The sequence below is a fragment of the Enhydra lutris genome, unplaced genomic scaffold (genome assembly GCF_002288905.1).
Source record: "Enhydra lutris kenyoni isolate GAN:26980312 unplaced genomic scaffold, ASM228890v2 scaffoldscaffold7, whole genome shotgun sequence".
NCBI classification, from domain to species: domain Eukaryota; kingdom Metazoa; phylum Chordata; class Mammalia; order Carnivora; family Mustelidae; genus Enhydra; species Enhydra lutris.
Window position 1 is genome coordinate 34,390,314 of NW_019154091.1, and position 17,525 is coordinate 34,407,838.

Genomic DNA, 17,525 nt, shown 5'->3' on the forward strand with positions numbered 1-17,525 from the left:
CTAGGCTATAAATTCCAGGAATATAAAGACCATTTTGATCTTCGTTCTGATCTCGTTCACTCCCATATAGCTCTGTCGCTTTTGTCATATCTAGTACATGATAGGCATTCAAAAAGAATTTGTCAAAAGCAGGTGGGATGCAGAAAATCCTGTTACACATAGTAAGAAATCAGTAAGTATCTATTTCAGTGATTTATAGTTTAGTGCAAGTTGCTTTCTTAAAAGCCTTCATTGGCTTTACATTTTCTACTTCACCTACTTTCAATGCTCCTTCCTATTTTTTTTTTTGCCCCTATTTTTAAAAATAATTTGCCCACTTCAATTAAATTTTTCCCTGTGTCTCCAAGTTTTTTCCTCTTACTTTTCAGGACGCACTGCCTTTGCCATTCACACTGGTTTGTTTACAGCCCCACCAAGGTCTTGCGCATTCCCACTTGCAAACATTCACTGTTTTGGTTTCCCTCATCTGGATTCACTCTTCTCTCCTCTTTCCCTCCAATCCACCCCTTCCTCAGATCCGTGGAAATTCTTACCATTCCTCAAGAACCATTTTAAATTTACCTTGCATTCCCTAACTGATCCATTTTCTTACTCTCTCTCTCTTTCTGTGTGTGTGTGTTGATTTCAAACTTGCATAAACCCTATGTCTATGTCACATTAATGAATCTTAATCATATAACCCCTTACATCTTTCATTTTTGTGCGTATTAGTCTTACCTCCTCCGATAGACTCTAAACTCCTAACAGTTACTCTTTATGCCTTATTCTTCATCTATCTAAAATAGCCACATGACTGGCACCGAGATTTTAAATTAGGCAGTGGTGGAAGATAAGAATGCATTGAAAACTGAGTCCAAATCATGGGAAATCTTCAATTCTAGGTTAAAAGACTGACTTTAACCTTTAGGAAGAAATAAGAGCATGTCTTCCATGTCAATCAGTCAAAGGAGAGGCAAACTTTTCTGAAAAGCAGCCTCTTCTCCATAGATATTATGGAGATTAGATATCATAGATACCACCATTATTAGCCAACTAGTCACCCATCATTCTTTATGAAAAAAATCATGGGGAGGAAAAAATTAGGTAATACCTTCTCTGGTTTTTAGCATCTTGATTTTCATGTTTCATCGAGTTTTCTGAAAATGATTATGTGTGTTAGGTGAGTGGTCAACCAAATATGCTGCCCTTAATTCCTCCTGTTTCTGATATTGGAGAAGATTGAGTCTGGTGGTCTCTATGAAGTTTCATATAAGCTGTGTTCCAAACCAGGGTTTGGACGGTGCGGAAATGGCCGATGATAACTACTCTTGACTGAAACTGGGTGGAGCAGCTATCCAGAGGCATCTGGAAGAAATGATGAGAAGAATAAAAATTAAGATTGAGTATTCCACTTATAGAATATTCTGTTTAATGAACATTCTTTCAAGAGGCAGAAAGTTCATTAAGAACTTAATTTAAAAGAAATTTTAGAAACTTCAGAGATAAGTGCTCTGATAAAACTCATCTTCTATATGGAGCAATGCAGTACACCACGAGTTGCGTCTTTTGACCCACAGAACTTAAGCAAAAACTAAAGGAATGTATTTAGCAGTTATCTGGTTTTTGCGTTCAAACATGCTAATGAAATAGCAGTATTTAATTTTTCCTCTGAAATGTGGGATTTCTTTGCCTGAACTAGCTTAATAACTATGCCAGGAAGTAGTCGATCCACATTATTCATGGATTCTGTAATTACAAATTTGCCTACTCACTATATTTGTCACCCTAAAATCAATACTCACAGCTCTCTTGTAGTTATTCACCAACATGGACAAAATGGTGAAAAATCCGAGATGCCCAACACACCATTCCTACCTAAGCCTAAACAAGATGAAACCCTGCCCTTTTGTTTCAGCTCCCATGCAGTAGAAAAATGTCTTTTTTGTGGTCTACTTAGTGCCAAGTTTTTGCATTTTTATGCTTTTTGGGGGCAATTTTGCTTTTTAAAATGCCCCTCCCCACGTGTAGCACTGTCTAATGTTCCTAAGTGCAAGAAGGCTGTGAAGTGCCTTATGAAGAAAATGCAGAGAAGTTTTATTCAGACGTAAGTTACGGTGCTTTTGGCCATGAGTTCAGTGTTCATGAATCAATAGCATATATTAAGTAAAAGATCTTTAAATAGAAATACATATAAGGCAAGATTATGTATTGATTGCTTGACAAAAAATGTTGTGATCAGAGACTTGGAGGAACCTAAGCATACATTTCTTCTAGGAGTAATCATTCAGTATTTGTTAATTCAGTGTTTATGGTGACTTTATACCTCACATTACTACTGCAAGTAACAAGAATTAACTGCACATGGATTAAAAAGCTCCATAACTCTTGATTCCCCATCATCAAGACTAAACATTTGACAAACAATTAGTCCACACAAACTGAGTGTTTGAACCTCAGCTTTGACGTCAGATGGGTGTGGGGTTAAAATCTGATTGTCTGGGGTGCCTGGGTGGCTCAGTGGGTTAAGCCTCTGTCTTCGGCTCAGGTCATGATCTCAGGGTCCTGGGATCAAGCCCCGTATCGGGGCCCTCTGCTCAGCAGGGAGCCTGCTTCTCACCCCCCCCATCCCCCGCCTTCCTCTCTGCCTACTTGTGATCTCGGTCTGTCAGGTAAATAAATAAAATATTTTTTAAAAAATCTGATTGTCTACTCATTAACTGAGTGACTTTACCCCCATCACTTTGCCTTTCCAAGGCTACATTTCAAGGTCGATGAATGAATTTAACAGAACAGTGTGCAGAGCCTAGCACAGTTTGCACATGATAAACTTTTGTTGATATATTGTCCCTATCAGTCGCTCCACTTTATCTCCCAAGTAGCACAATCTCCATTTTAATGGCTTGTGAACGAATAAGGATGAAAATGACAATATGCTTCACTCAGCTCTGGGGCTCATGGAATCTCATTTACATAGAATTGCTTGTTAAAAGGTGGACAGAAAGCTGGAAAACCAACTTACAACCGATCTGCTTTTAGCTTTAACCTGTTCCCAGGTAATTTTCTGTCAAAAATCTGGCCCTATAGTTATCACTTTTCACATGCCAGGCACTGGTCTAAGCTCTACCACTTGCCCCTGTGCTCTCTCCGTAAGTGGGAAACATTAGTCTTGGGCTCCAAGGAAATCTACCTGACCATGCCCTTGAATATCAGGAGGCACTCTGCCGTGACAATGTGTCTCTCAGATGGCCTCTGGCATGGCTACAGACAGTCATGCATAGACATGTCCAAGTCCATTTCTGGGTACAGGGCTGAAAATGGACTTCAGATTCTGCTGAAGAAGAGGCAGACATCCTTATGATGTTTTGGCCTGGAAGTGAAGCATCTAAGACTTAATCATACCTTTTTCACTTGAGAAAATTAGCCTCCAGTTAACATTTCTCCTTTACCTCCTTATTTGAAAAAAATGGATGACTCCTTCCTGGCCTTGAGTTCTATTTCCAAAGTGTCTCTTCTCTTACCTTACCTCCCTAGGAGTCATTGCCAAGAACAGGAAGGAAAACTAATCCCACACTCTTACTTGCTTTTCTCAGAAAAAGTTGCCATATCTTCATTTTTAAAAACCTTGCATTCTTCTCTTTCACCTGCTACAATGAAATCTCATCTCTTATTCGAAGGAAAAATAAAGAGATTAAGTAGACCCTGAAAATAAGGAGAAATAGCACTTACAATCTTAGAGTATCTACTGATTGAGCACTGCTGGGGATATTAATCATGAGGGCTTATTTTCCAAAGACCATCAGAGCACATCTGGAAATTAAATAAAAATAATAGGAGGATTCAAATCAACTGACGTTTTCCAGAGAATTCCTCAATGCAATTAACAAGATGCTGTCCATGGAGGCACAGAGAAACCTTGATTCTGTTCTGCCTAAACAAGCCTTAAAAAAATAAAAAAGGTATTGAAAGTCACCTCAGATAGTTTGGTTTTTATTAACTGCCCTTTCTTTAGTGGATCCACATATATGACTGAAATCTGCCTTCTTTGTATTTATTTCATTCGATTTGTTTTTGTCCAAACTGAGTGGAAGGGTACCTAGTTCTAAGTGGTCTTTTTGACACTACATAATTCGGACAGCCCAAGTGACTGGGAGCCCTAAGAACGGAGGTTCTTTGCTGTGGGAAACAAGGATGTGGAGACCACATCTCTCTTGAGAAATACTCTGATTAGGTGACTCTCGCCAAAGAGCCAAGTTCAAAATTAACTCTGGATTAGGCTCTCCCAGGACAAGAGGGAGGCATTGACTTGGAGAAGATCTTTGTTAGCAAGATGGTTGTTAGACGGTACAAAGGAAGAGAAAGGAAGTGACTTCAACCTTTTCCTTATCTGTGAGAAGCAATGATTACTTCCTGTGGTTTGGTACAGCCAGCTTGTCAGGAATTATGGAGCTGGGCCAAATGGAGACAAGAGTAGGGTAAGAGCCAAGTTTGGTCTTTGCAGCCCCCTCCCCTCTCTTCCTCTTTCTTGCTGTCTTCTCTCCATCCTCCTACCCCTCCAAGTACCTCTAACAAGTTGACAAAATGCCCTGGGTTCCCCAACTCTCTTTGAGTCATCTGACTGGAGTATGACAAGTTAAATTGTTAAAGTTCGTAGGATGACATCCTAACCCCGAGTACCTTGTAATGTGACTATCTTGGAGATGGGGACTTTATAGAGGTAATTAACTTAACGTGAGGTTTTTAGGATAGTCCCTAGTACAAGATGCTAGTGTCCTTACAAAATAGGGAAATTTGAAGACAGACATGTATACAGGAAGAATATCATGTGAATACAGAGATTACCATCAACAAGCCAAGGAGAGTGACCTAGAACAGATCTTTCCCTCACCACCTTCAGAGGGGATCAATCCTGCTGACACTCTGATTCAGACAGACAGCCTCCAGAACTGTGAGACAACACATTTCTGTCACGTAAGCCACTCAGTCTGTGATACTTTGCTATGGCCGGCCTAGCAAATTAATGAACTAGGCTACACAGGTCCACTTGCTGTCTATTTGGTTCCCAAAGTCTGAACTTCCAATCTGAGGGAGCCTTGCATTTTTGGTCAGGGTCTCAAGATTTATCTAGCCATTTGGGGGTTGATTTAAAGCCAAATGAATATGTTCTGTGAAAAATACATACAGATTACTCAGTGATTGTCCTTTGCATTTCTTTCTAGATTCGACACCTATCACTTTCTACCTTTCCTCCCTTTATTCTAGCTGCACTGATCTACTCATTTCCTAGAGGGAAATCTGTTTTCTCACCTCAGAACCTTTGCACATGTTGTTCTTCCATTGAAGAAACTATTGGAAACCATTGCTTGAATCTGTTCTTCCACATACAGCCGCGTGCTGACCAACTGCCCCTGATACTTCAGTCTCAGCTGAGTTGCCCATCTTCAGGGAGATCTTCCCTGAGCTCTGCCAAAATTCAGTTAGCTGCCCTTCCTATGTAACCCCACAGCACCACGCACTCACTTCTTTTCTCTCAGTAACTATCTTTGGTGATCATCTCTTCTCTTGGTTGCCTCACTCAGTAGACTAGGGGAGGGGTCGTTTTATGTTCAATCTCCTATTCACAGCACCAGGCTCAGTGTATACCACAAAACCCATTTTTGCACATTACAATAATGCATCAAAACATTTTGTTTCTGTGAATTTTTTTAGTCAATAGATACGAAACTATTATATTAGGAATCCTCACTTTTTTTTTTTTAACATTGAAAAGTGGTCCTCAGTCTCAGTAGTTTGGAAACCATTGCTCTAATCCAGAGGTCCCCCAAAGGAGGCCCAAAGGCCTCAGCCAGCCAGTGGAGACTTCAGTTTGGCAAGCCCAGTGCTCCAGACATCTCCCAGATGTAGACAGCTTTCCCTGGAGGGTGTGTGCTTGTAGGCACCACAGGCTCCCCTTTCCCACAATGGGCGATTCACCTTTCTCCTCATTAGTGTCACCTATCTGGGCCCTGAGGCATTGGTTCCTTGAAAACCTTCCCCCCCAATTCTCTTCATCAAACTTTACTTTCCTGATATTCTTCTCCTCAGATTATTAATTTAATTGAAAATAAAATTCAATAGGTTGTCTCTTTCAGGGAAAACTCGTATCTTATCCAGTACCAATGAGGAGAGTTATTTGGGGTCCACGTGTGCAGAGGATTTTCCCCATAATCATAGAAAAGAAAACACTCAAAGGAAAGTTCATGGTTAGCCCTCCTAGAATTTCACCTTGTCTTATAGAAAGGATGCAAGACCTGAAACTGAATTAACTTTTTTTTTAAACCTGCAGTTTCCTTTCTGAACACTGCCAGAGACACTAACAAGCAGAGGAACAGACAAATCAGAAGAAAAGTATTGAGTTGGACAGGATGGAAGCCTCCACATGATCCTATCAGAATTGTCAATCTCTAGGTGACACAATTTTTAATCACTGAAAGCAGGGGATAAAATGCTGTTTTATGGGGGTGCCTGGGTGGCTCAGTGGGTTAAGCCTCTGCCTTTGGCTCAGGTCATGATCTCAGAGTCCTGGGATTGAGCCCCGCATCAGGTTCTGCCTCTCTGCCTACTTGTGATCTCTGTCTGTCAAATAAATAAAATAAAAATCTTTTTAAAAAATGCTGTTTTATGAACTCTCTTTCTCATCTCTCTAAACAACTTCAGAAAGGGAAAAAGCTAATTTCACCTTAGAGTATATCCACATTGCTCTGGGTTCATGCTATGCTAGGGTTTAAATCAAATAGAATTGCTTAGTGCATTTATTTTGGAGACTCTCAGGAAAAAAAAAAAAAGTTACCTAGCTGAGGCTGACCACCAGCACGTGATGGATGGTGCAGGGCCCTTCGGAGTGGAGGAGAAGTCCCCACAAAAAGAACATCTGCTTTCAGTTCTCTCAGAGTTCTCCCATCCCCCAGTCCAACCCTCTTCTATATAAATGTCTCTGAGGGATACCTTCGGCGACCCCAGAAAGTGTCAGTTCATATGTCAGATGCAACTTCTCTTCTGATCCCATTTTCAAGGCTGACACATTTCTGTTCATAGTTACCCTTTCTTTCCTCCCCTTTTGCCAGTTTTTCGTCCAATATGCCAATTGTCCTACACTTCTATGACTTCAGTCCTCAAACATTTTAACCAACAGTAGGGAATTCTGTAGAGCCTTTTCTGAAAAACTCAGCCCATAATCTCCTCCCTTCCCCCAGCCAGTTCACTGGTGCAATGATTTCCTCAAAGAATTCCAACAAATTAGTTAGGCACGACTCCCCTTCCTGAAATGATGTTAGCTGTCTTTAATCAAGCTTGCTTTTCCAACTGTTCTCCATTTGATACCTTAAAGTAGTTACAGAATCCTTCTCCCTAAATGAAGCTAGACCGACTGGCTTATCTTCTTATTCCCAGCATCCCCACAAATACTGATAATGTTTCAGGGAGGGGTGTGGGTGATGAAGAGGGAAAGGACTCATTAAATCTTGTAACTTATCCTAGTCTTTTCATAGACAGAGACTTTTTCTTTAAGCCCAAAGATAAACATTTAAAATCAGAATACCAGAGAGAGGCATCTCACAATCAGTCTTGGTGCTTTAAAAATGTTTGTACTTCCTCTATCCATTGAGAGAATGTTCAAAGTAAGACCATCTTAATTATTTGATGCCAATGGCCTGAATTTCCTCCACGAATCACGGCTGGTATTTACTTGGCATTGGCAGTGCCAAATCTTAACTTCCAAAGTCAAGAGGTTAAGTTATAAATACATGCTATTAGATAGTTGTAAAATATTTGCCTGAAGGCTTTGATAGTTTAAAGCTTTCCATTATTATATATACAGATATGTATATTCTTGTAGCTATGTATATTTTAAGATACATGTGTATCTCCACAACACCTCATGTGTGGTCATGATATCCATCACATAAACTTCTGCATTTTCCAAACCCTGGGATACAATTTCAAACCATATATAAACGGACTTTATACTGCACATATGCCCTGCACTGGGCCCTACCACATGGATGGCATCATTATTTCCACACGGCCTGATTCATAGTCCAAAAGCCCAGGAGAGGGTCTCAGGGAAAAGACGTTTAGGACCAGGTTTCCAACTTGAAACTCTCCATGGGAATTTCTACAAAAACTCTGATACTTCAAGGGGAAAAAAGTGAAGGACTACAAACCAAGACCAAAACCAAACCAAAGGAGAAGCATTAAAAAGTTATGTGATGAAGTGGGATACTATAAAGGTTTTATTATGACTTGTTTGGAAAGAGCTTGTTTAACAAATGCAGTCATCCTCTATTCAAACGCAGAGCAATAAAAAATTTTACAGTCCACTATCACATGCCATAATGCATATGGAATGGTTAAGCCCAATCAGATTGTGGAAAAGAACATTTTGTTTGCTCTTCTAGGAAAGTCTGCCTTTTAATAGAGGGAAAAAAATGAAGGAAGAAAGAAACTTCTACAAAATTTTGGGGATGGGGAATTTTCTGGAAATTATATCAGTTAGGGAGTGGGTGAAGAAAGGGGAGCTATGTCTTTACCTGGAAAGAGAAAACTAGTGAGGGAAATGAGAATTGTCTTCACTTACTTTGAGGGCAGTCTTGTAGAAGAGTTGCTCATTTTAGAATTCTGATGTGAAGTGACAAAGAACGGAACGAGATTGTGGTACATGGTAGGGTGAAGGAAGGGAGGAAAATTTGACTCAAAATTTGACTCAAATGATAGCTTCTCCTAAAGGAATGTCTCCCTCAGGAATTTTTGAGTTACTAGTGCTAGATCAAGCAGAGGCTCTGTTAGCATCAAATACGGGTGTCATACATGTAAGGGGATTTCTGCAGCAGGTGGAGCCTGTACGAGTTGACTTGGAAGGTGCATTTCATATCTAGATACTTGTGATTCTGAGATTTGCTTGAAATTCCAAATGCATAATTGGAGACATATCACAACCCCTGCAAATCTGAGCACACATCAGAATAGGATTTTCGGGGCACCTGGGTGGCTCAGTGCGTTAAGCCTCTGCCTTTGGCCTCAGGTCATGATCTCAGGGTCCTGGGATGGAGCACTGCATTGGGCTCTCTTCTCAGCAGGGAGCCTGCTTCCCGCTCTCTCTCTGCCTGCCTCTCTGCCTATTTGTGATCTCTCTCTCTCTGTCAAATAAATAAATAAAATCTTAAAAAAAAAAAAAGAATGGGATTTTCACTACAAAAATTAAAAGGTATAAATTTGTTCTCATTGTTTAGTGTTCCCCAATGGTTAAAAAAAAAAAAAAAAAAGGAGGGGGGCTTCTTTTTCTTTTTCTCTTTTTTAAGATTTATTTATTTATTTGAGAGAGAGAGCATGAGCTGCGAGGAGGGAGAGGCAGAGAGAAGAAGACTCCCACCTAAGAAGGAAGCCTAACCTGGGACTTGATCCAAGGACCCTGATCAGAACCTGAGCTGAAGGCAGATGCTTAACTGCTTAACTGACTGAGCCACCCAGGAGCTCCAAGGAGTTTCTTTTTTAAATTGAAAAGTGTCCGAATAAAGTCTTTTTTGATCTCCGTTTGGAGCACAGAATTTTTCTATTGTTTATTCATCACCCTTTTGTCAACTGTTTTCAAGTTGGAAATCACAATATGTTGAAAGACTGTGGGGAAACTGTAAAAGGTTTAAAGAAATCTGAGCCCTCAAATTCTGAACAGAAATTTGATGTGAAGTATATAAGTAGTTTCTTTTCCTTCTACATTATCACCCCCCAATCCCGGTTTTCCCAAATCATATACCCACCAAAGACACCCTTTCCTTTTGACAGTCCTTCCTTCATTGTCGCTTCCTGTGTCCTTTTACATTCTGCTTTTGCCTCCCACCGCATAGTTTCCTTCTGAGATGAAACAAAGGAAAACTATTCCATAACTCTCTCCTTAAATAGGAGAGACCAAACAAGCTCACTGAAGGGATAAAGGATAAGAAAGTCGGAGAATTGCTGAGCTAGTCTCATTATCTCCCTCCTTGTTTATCCTCAAACTTGCCAAAAATTGCCCAGGAACAGACTTCCTGCTCCATCATTTAAAATTATCTCTTTCTTCTACTTCATTGCCAAACTTATTTCATGATACAAGAGACTCGGAGACAGAAGAGGGCAAGGTAATAAGCCCAGGATGAATTTTATCCTTATTAAGTACCTTTCATTCCTCAGAATCCCCAGAGGCCTGACAATCTATATTTCATGCCCTTCTACCTCACCGCAGAACTCTGATGTCCATGCTATAAAGGCAACGCATGATAAAAGCAGAAGTAAACTCTCTTCAGGTCTGACCATCACTTCCATTATGCATTAGCATTTCTATAACACACTATATTGGTCAATGTTATATTACTCAGTCTAGACAGGAGGGAAAGGGGGTCTTCTGGTAAATGGCATTTCCACACATTTTCCTCTCTTTACTCACCTTCCTTCTTGGGTTCCCTTTTTGGGTACTAAATTTTCCCTCTCACATAGAATTCATATTTTAAGCCCATCAGAATCCATTTCAGGAAGAAGTCCTATGAGGAGAGCATCTACTTCACAAAGCACAATGCAAGAAGCACAAACCAAAAGTTTTCCTTTTGAGTTTTTCATTGAGCAGAAACATGGTATGATGTAAAATGTGAAATGTAAATAGTGCATGACTCCCCACCTTAAAGGAAAAGATATCTCATCCACCAAGTCAAGAGAAAAGAGACCTGTTAAATACGCCAGTCTACCACTATCCATGAAAACATTAAAATAACTGGTCCATAAAGTACGAGCTTAGCAGGTATCACCTGTTTTGCATTTAATATCTCATTTATTTCCCATAACAATCTTACGAGGCTGCATTATATTAGTTTCATCATGAAAGAGAAAAATGAAATTTAGTGAGATTAAGCAAGACATGTGTAAGGTCATGCCAATTCTGGAAGGAATATGAACCCACATTATTCTGGCTTCAGAGTCTACTCTCTGAACCACGATTTTCCATCCTAAATTGGGTATTTCTTCAAGGATAAACATGAGGACAGACACCCTTCCATTTTGAGTGGTTCCTTCTCGTCGCTTCTGCCTCTCTTTGGGTTCGTGCAGTCTTTCTCCTACCTCTGCATGGGGTCGATGCAGAGGCTGTGAGAGGTGAGCCCCCAAGCACTTGGGCTTCTGCATGACTGGCTAACTCCTGGCCGGTGGAGTCATCATTGAGGTTTCATTCTTTTTCCACTGCTCTTTCCAGTTCATCCTTCTCTAAGGAGCCTATGCTTGAACTTGGGCAGGGTGGGGGCCAGAGGGAGGCAGAGCACAGTGCAGGCATTCCCTTCTCACTAAAAGGGCAGCTGTCCACTGAGTTCACACAGAAACTTGAGTAGGTGTGTTACTTAATACACCACAAGAAAATGCCCACCCTGAGAGTCTAAAATTGTGGATTTCAGAGGCCTCCCTCTGCTGCTCGGCTGTCTTCCAGAGCCCTGCTGAATTGCTTCCTCTGCAAGCAGGACCTTCTGCCAGAGACTGGGGAACTGTGGTGGTTGATCTGCGGCAAGGGGTGACAGGTGGCTGCTCTGCAACGGCGAGATGTTAAAATCGATATGAAAATATTTATTTCCAAAGCGTGAATAGAGACCAGGTAAAGAAAGAAAGCCCTAATGTTCCTGCACCTCCAGAGAAGGTGTGCTGGCTCTCAACCAGCTTTCCACACTCAGAGACCTAAATCCTCTAAAGACCCATTCTGGGAAGATCTTGGCATGAGGATCCAGCAGCTATGCCCCAGCTGAGCCTTCGCAGAGGTTTGTTTCCCCGGGACCCCTCACCCCACCATACCTCCTCACCAGCATCAAGGACATGGTTCCGTGAAGAGCGTGCTGACTGCTTCTGCAGAGGCCGCTGCCTTTCTTCTCTCTCCTCAAGATGAGCAAGGAAGTACTACAAATGGTCTAAAACATGATAATTCAGGGTCAACAGGCCTTCTCACTTTTGACCCAAGGCAGAGCAAACCTCACACTGGACTACGAGGAGCTTTTTACAACTCACCAAAGGAATTTGCCACCGGTGTGGCGCAGTCGCGGGCAGCAAGTTCCTCAGGCCCTCGGAAGTGTTGCTTCATGACCCTAAGAGTCCAGAGTTCTGAGAGAAGTGGTTGCCTCCTAGAGACAGTAGAGGGGGCACTTTCAGAAACATTGTGTTTTGGAGGAGAGTGGGATGTTTTGATAGTGCAATTAAAACACAGATCATATGTTTTATATCAATGGCTAAGCTTTTGTTCCTTACTCAGGTTTCTGTTGTTTAAGCCTTCATGGGAAAAGCTGCTCCTCAGGCCGGAGCCGTGTCACTTTCTTCCTGTTGTGATATAATCAGGGTCTTCCGTGTAGCCTCTGCAAGCTTCCCGAGGCCAGGAATTCATTGTGCAGACTTCCTTTCTCAAGTTGGCATCTGTTAGCACTACCCTGCCTCAGTAGACATTTGTCATTCTTTTTCGTTACCCACCTGAGCCTTTTTGGTGGAAGGCCATATGGTTCACTAGCAGAGAATCTGAAGATGCTGCACATTCATTGTTTTCCCAATTTCTTTACAGCTAGGAGCCAAGCCCATGAACCGGGCTCCCGCAATTGGATGCACCCGTTTCAAACTGAGAATCTGGGATCCCTGGTGCAGGGAGCAAGGATGGCAAGGGAGACTCTGGCTCTGGTGGCAGCTGGAGGCTAATCAAGGCTGACCAAGGCCTGGCGCCAGCAGGGGTAGCAACGCCAGAGACAGCATCCAGGACTCAGAGCTGGCAGCCTTAGGAGCACTGAGTCTAGAGGTCATAGGTAGCCTTGAGAACCTCATCAGAGCAGTCCTGCTGGTCATTCTGGGCATTATACCTGACTTGTAGAATTCAGCCAGTTCCCTGGCAATTCCAGGAGCTACTCAACAACATTTAATAAATTCTTCCCAGAGAATGGCTTTCTGTCTGGGGCTCACAACGAGAACTCTTGACTTAAAACAATAGAAATAAATTCAGAATCAGTAAGAGTTTCAATTTCTTAAATAACAGAAATCATCTGGTCCAGCATGGTAGATAAGATGAGCTCTGCAGTTAGAATAACTGTGTTTGAATCCTGGCTCTAAGACTTCTCAGTTGGGTGACTAAACACATTGCCGGGACCCTCTGGTCTCACCAAGAAATTGTTGATGAGGCAGTTACCTCACAGAGCTTTCTGAGAATTAATGGATCCTATACATGTCAAGTACTCAAGATACTGCCTCTTACTTAATAAATGCTTAACAGATATTAACAGGGTTTTTTTGGGTTTTGTTATTTTATTTTATTTTTTTTTTATTTTAGCTAGGTAGAAGGAAGGAGTATGGATAAAAGCAGGTTTAGAGGTTTCATGGTGGGAAACTGAAGGAAACTCGGTGTACCTCATGGAGGCTGCCTCTCGTCACTTTCTCAGGGCTTCCATGCAGTCTGGCAAAGCCAGTTTGCCCACTCACAGGATGAACAATCAGAGTCATTTTGCTAACGCTACTTCAAGAGCAGAAAGCTCAAAAGCCTCGTGCATCAAGTATCTCAGAGCCCTAAACTTGTCGGCAATCTCAAGAGAATTTAATGTGAATATGGAACACACCAGATATGCAATTAGGAAATAGCCTTTGTGTTCTGGAAGATTCTGGCCCCTTTGCAGTAGTTTTTCGTTTCTTTCAGTCTTTAGATTTTATTGTATCGTTAGGGTGATCGCTCTGTTTCCTTAATGTGTGCAACTGCAGACATCCGCCCGTTGGGGCAGGCGAACTAACCTGTCAGTGGGTGATGGATGTTTTCCTATTGCTCTGCTGAAGAGCATTAAGTTAAACCTTCACTTCAGCTCCACAGATAGTTGAGACAACAGATGGCCTTTCTTGCAATTCTGGGGAATTGCTACGATAGGAGTTTCAGAGAGTGGCTTCTATTTGTTGATGGCTTAAAATAGACTAGACAAATAAAGAACTATTATTGTTATGTATGGCAGGGAGTGTAGTGGCTGGTGAAGGTGGAGTTGGAGGGAAGGAGGAGGGAAATCTTGGTCCAGTTGCCTTCTTGACCTTGCAGGATGCAGTAAATTTAAGCTACGGTGTAGACGAGGGAAGCCAGAGAAGTTCTGAAGAGGTCAAGTTCATTCTACAACATTTGAAGATGTTGACTATCCTTTGTGGGGACAAATCACCATCTTAAACAAGCACAACTAGAAGACAGACAATGCCAATCCATTTTCAAGACTTACTGGTATGCGACTACAAATATTGGTTCCATCCATTAAAAAATACTTAAAATCAAACTCTGGAACTCGTGCATTTTTTTCAATGGCAGTTTGGAGACATATGGACAAGCTTGATATCACTTATCCTGTTTTCTGAGATTTCTACGACAAAGGGAAGCCTTCAAACTCTCTTGAAGCAAACAAAATTGTAGTACCTTCAATACACATGTGCTTTGCTTCTGTCCATCTCTGGCATTCTAACATTCACCACAGTGAGAAGTGGGGGCGCCTGGGTGGCTCAGTGGGTTAAGCCGCTGCCTTCGGCTCGGGTCATGATCTCGGGGTCCTGGGATCGAGTCCCATATCGGGCTCTCTGCTCGGCAGGGAGCCTGCTTCCCTCTCTTCCTCTCTGCCTGCTTCTCTGCCTACTTGTGATCTCTCTCTGTCAAATAAATAAATAAAATCTTTAAAAAAAAAAGTATTCTGTCACATAAGACTAGATAATTTGATGAACTCAGGCAATTTTTAGCAGTGCACCGACGAGCTGAAAATAGTCTTTGTTTCAGAGCAATGAGGCCCACAAAAAAGGATGAACAGCCTGGTTGGAAGCTTGCTATTTATAACTCATGGCAAAAATCTTGTTGCCATCTCGACATTGTGATTTAGGGTCCTCACTGATGGCACGTCACAGGATGGCCTCAAGCAAAATGCACCCATTAATTTGATGGGATTTGATATTTTGTAATGTTCTCAGAAAAGACAGTGTTGCTTAAATGCATTAGAAATGAAAGAGGCAGCTTCTAACATAAATGTTCTCTACTACATGTGGGTAGAGCATTTTCTAATTCCAAGAGCAGAAAACGCAGACTCTATAATATCTGCATTTCATCCAGGCACACCACGCCTACTCAGGTGGCAGAGAATTATTCTACAATCTGCTTGCAGATCAAGGATGCAAAGTGTAAATGCTTTCAGCAGATGCTTTGAATCTTGAAGGCATATGTTGTTCATACTTCTTTAAAAGAAATCTCCAAAACTGCTGTAGTAGTTCAAATCATCTGACATTTGGGAACCTTGGTTACTTTTTTCATATGAAAGCAAAACCAAGAGTTAGGTCATAAAAAGACAGTCCAGGACAAGGTAGTCAGCAGTTTATTTAACAGAACTTTAATTCATTTAACATGAATGCTGGGGGGATAATGGTCTATGGATGCTAAGGAGGAATATCAACTCCATTGGAAAGTATCTTAGCAGTTGGTGAAGTAACACGTCATGGTATTTTCCAACAAAGAATTTAGCCTTCACATTATAGCACCCCCACAGCAGTCATGTTGCTAGAAGGTAATAGAGGATGTGTTCTTGGATTTTATTCCTGGAATGTGGTAGGCATCCTGATAAACACTGGGGGATAAAAAAAACTCACCGTGTCAAAGTCCCCCCCCCCCAAAATTATTCTCATTATAACAGCCTGGATATAAGGAACTGCAATACACACCCCTTCTCCCAATCTCCAAAGAATTTAAGTTTCATAAGTGTAAACCATGATCATTTCATTTAGATTCACCTGAAATCTTGAGATGCACCTTTTGCTCTAACAGAGGAAATAGAAAGGTTTGGATATCTAAATTAAACAAGGTATCCAGTTAAGGGTAGTTTTCGTTTGGTTGGTTGGTTGGTTGGTTGGTTACAATCAACAGGAAGACATTCTGGTTAACCTGAGCAGAGGAAGGAATTTAATGGAAAGATTTGGGGGAAGTTCAATGAATTGAAGAAAAATCTAAACCAAGACTCAGAAAGGACAAGGCCCAAGGAAGCTCCAGGGACCTCAACAGCAGAAATGAATGGAGCATAAGGGCAGGACACCTTCAGTAGAATTGATTTCATTGTTCAACACTCTAATATTTACTTGCAAAAAATGAAAAGGCTATCCTTCAGGCTAATACTTCATTAATGATGGCTGGTATTCTGGTGCTGATGTGAATTGAGGGATGGGAGAGAACACTGTGTTCCGTCAACATTCGAATGGACCAAACATAAAAGCAAGTTTTTGGCCTCAATCTCTGTTGAAACATGAAATCAAGGCTAGAGCTTCTAAGAATGTCTACAATCAGAGCTATTTCTTTGCATCTGAGAGCTCCCTTGCCTCTGGGAAGTCTTCCTGTCTAGTTCATAACCTGCTTCTGCATAGGAGGACCCTTGGGAGCACTCCTTAGCTCTCCTTGGCCTCTGGAAGTCCAGGCCTATTGGGTCTTTGAGAGAATCCAATGGGTAATCTTCCCCACCAAGTCAAGGGCCAGTTGAGAAATAAAAGTAGTCAGCAAATGAAGGCAAAAACACCTCCTTGTTTAATGATAAAATTGATCTAAAAGACCGTAGCTTGAGTAAGAGGGCGGGTGTGAGCTCTTCTTAATACTGAACACCAGAATCATAGACTTATCAGTCCCAGTTTCAGGCAGCATCTAATCACATCAGGCTGCTCCATTATTTGGGGGAGGCAGACTGTCCCTGTGAAAATTACCTCAAGGAGGAACAGAGGAGAATGCATGTCACCTAAAAGCAGCTTGTTCTAAAGAGAAAGGTAGGCGGGAGGGAGCTGTTTCTTCTTTCAACCATATCCATGAAAGAAGTACTACACTTCTCAGAGGGAGAAGTTATGAAAAGGGTAGGGAATGACCTATTGATGGGCATCCCCAAGTAGGAACTAAATATTGTCCCCTCCAACAAGACCCTAGAGCTCAATCTAGAAAGAGAGAATCTTCTCCTGTCTGCCTGAAGCCTGACTTCAGCGTTCTAGTTTTCTTCTTGAGGACACACCTCTTGTGATCACAAATATGAGGAATGTTGACATTTTTCAAGACTATAGTTACTTACAACAGTGTGCCTTTAATGTATAACTTTTATTCTAGAGATGTTTAAACTAGACTAGAAATGGTGTCTTGCTTTGTTTTGTTGTTTTTGTAATTTTTCCTGTTGCAAGGGTATCTGGTAGACATATTTCCTACTTCACCTATTTTTCTTTTTAATCTGCTACCTTCATCCAGTTCCCAAGTTGACTGACACCATTACCTACCTATAAAGGATTCTTTAAAAAAAAAAAAAATTATTTATTTATTTGAGAGAGAGAGAGCAAGCATGAGTGGGATGGGGCAGAGGGAAAGAGAGACAAAGAATTTGAAGCAGACTCCATGCTGAGCACAGAGCCCAATGCGGGGCTTGATCCCACCACCACAATATCATGACCTGAGCCAAAATCAAGAGTTGGATGCTGAACTGACTGAGCCACCCAAGGATTCTCCCCTCTCAAGGATTCTTTAGAATACT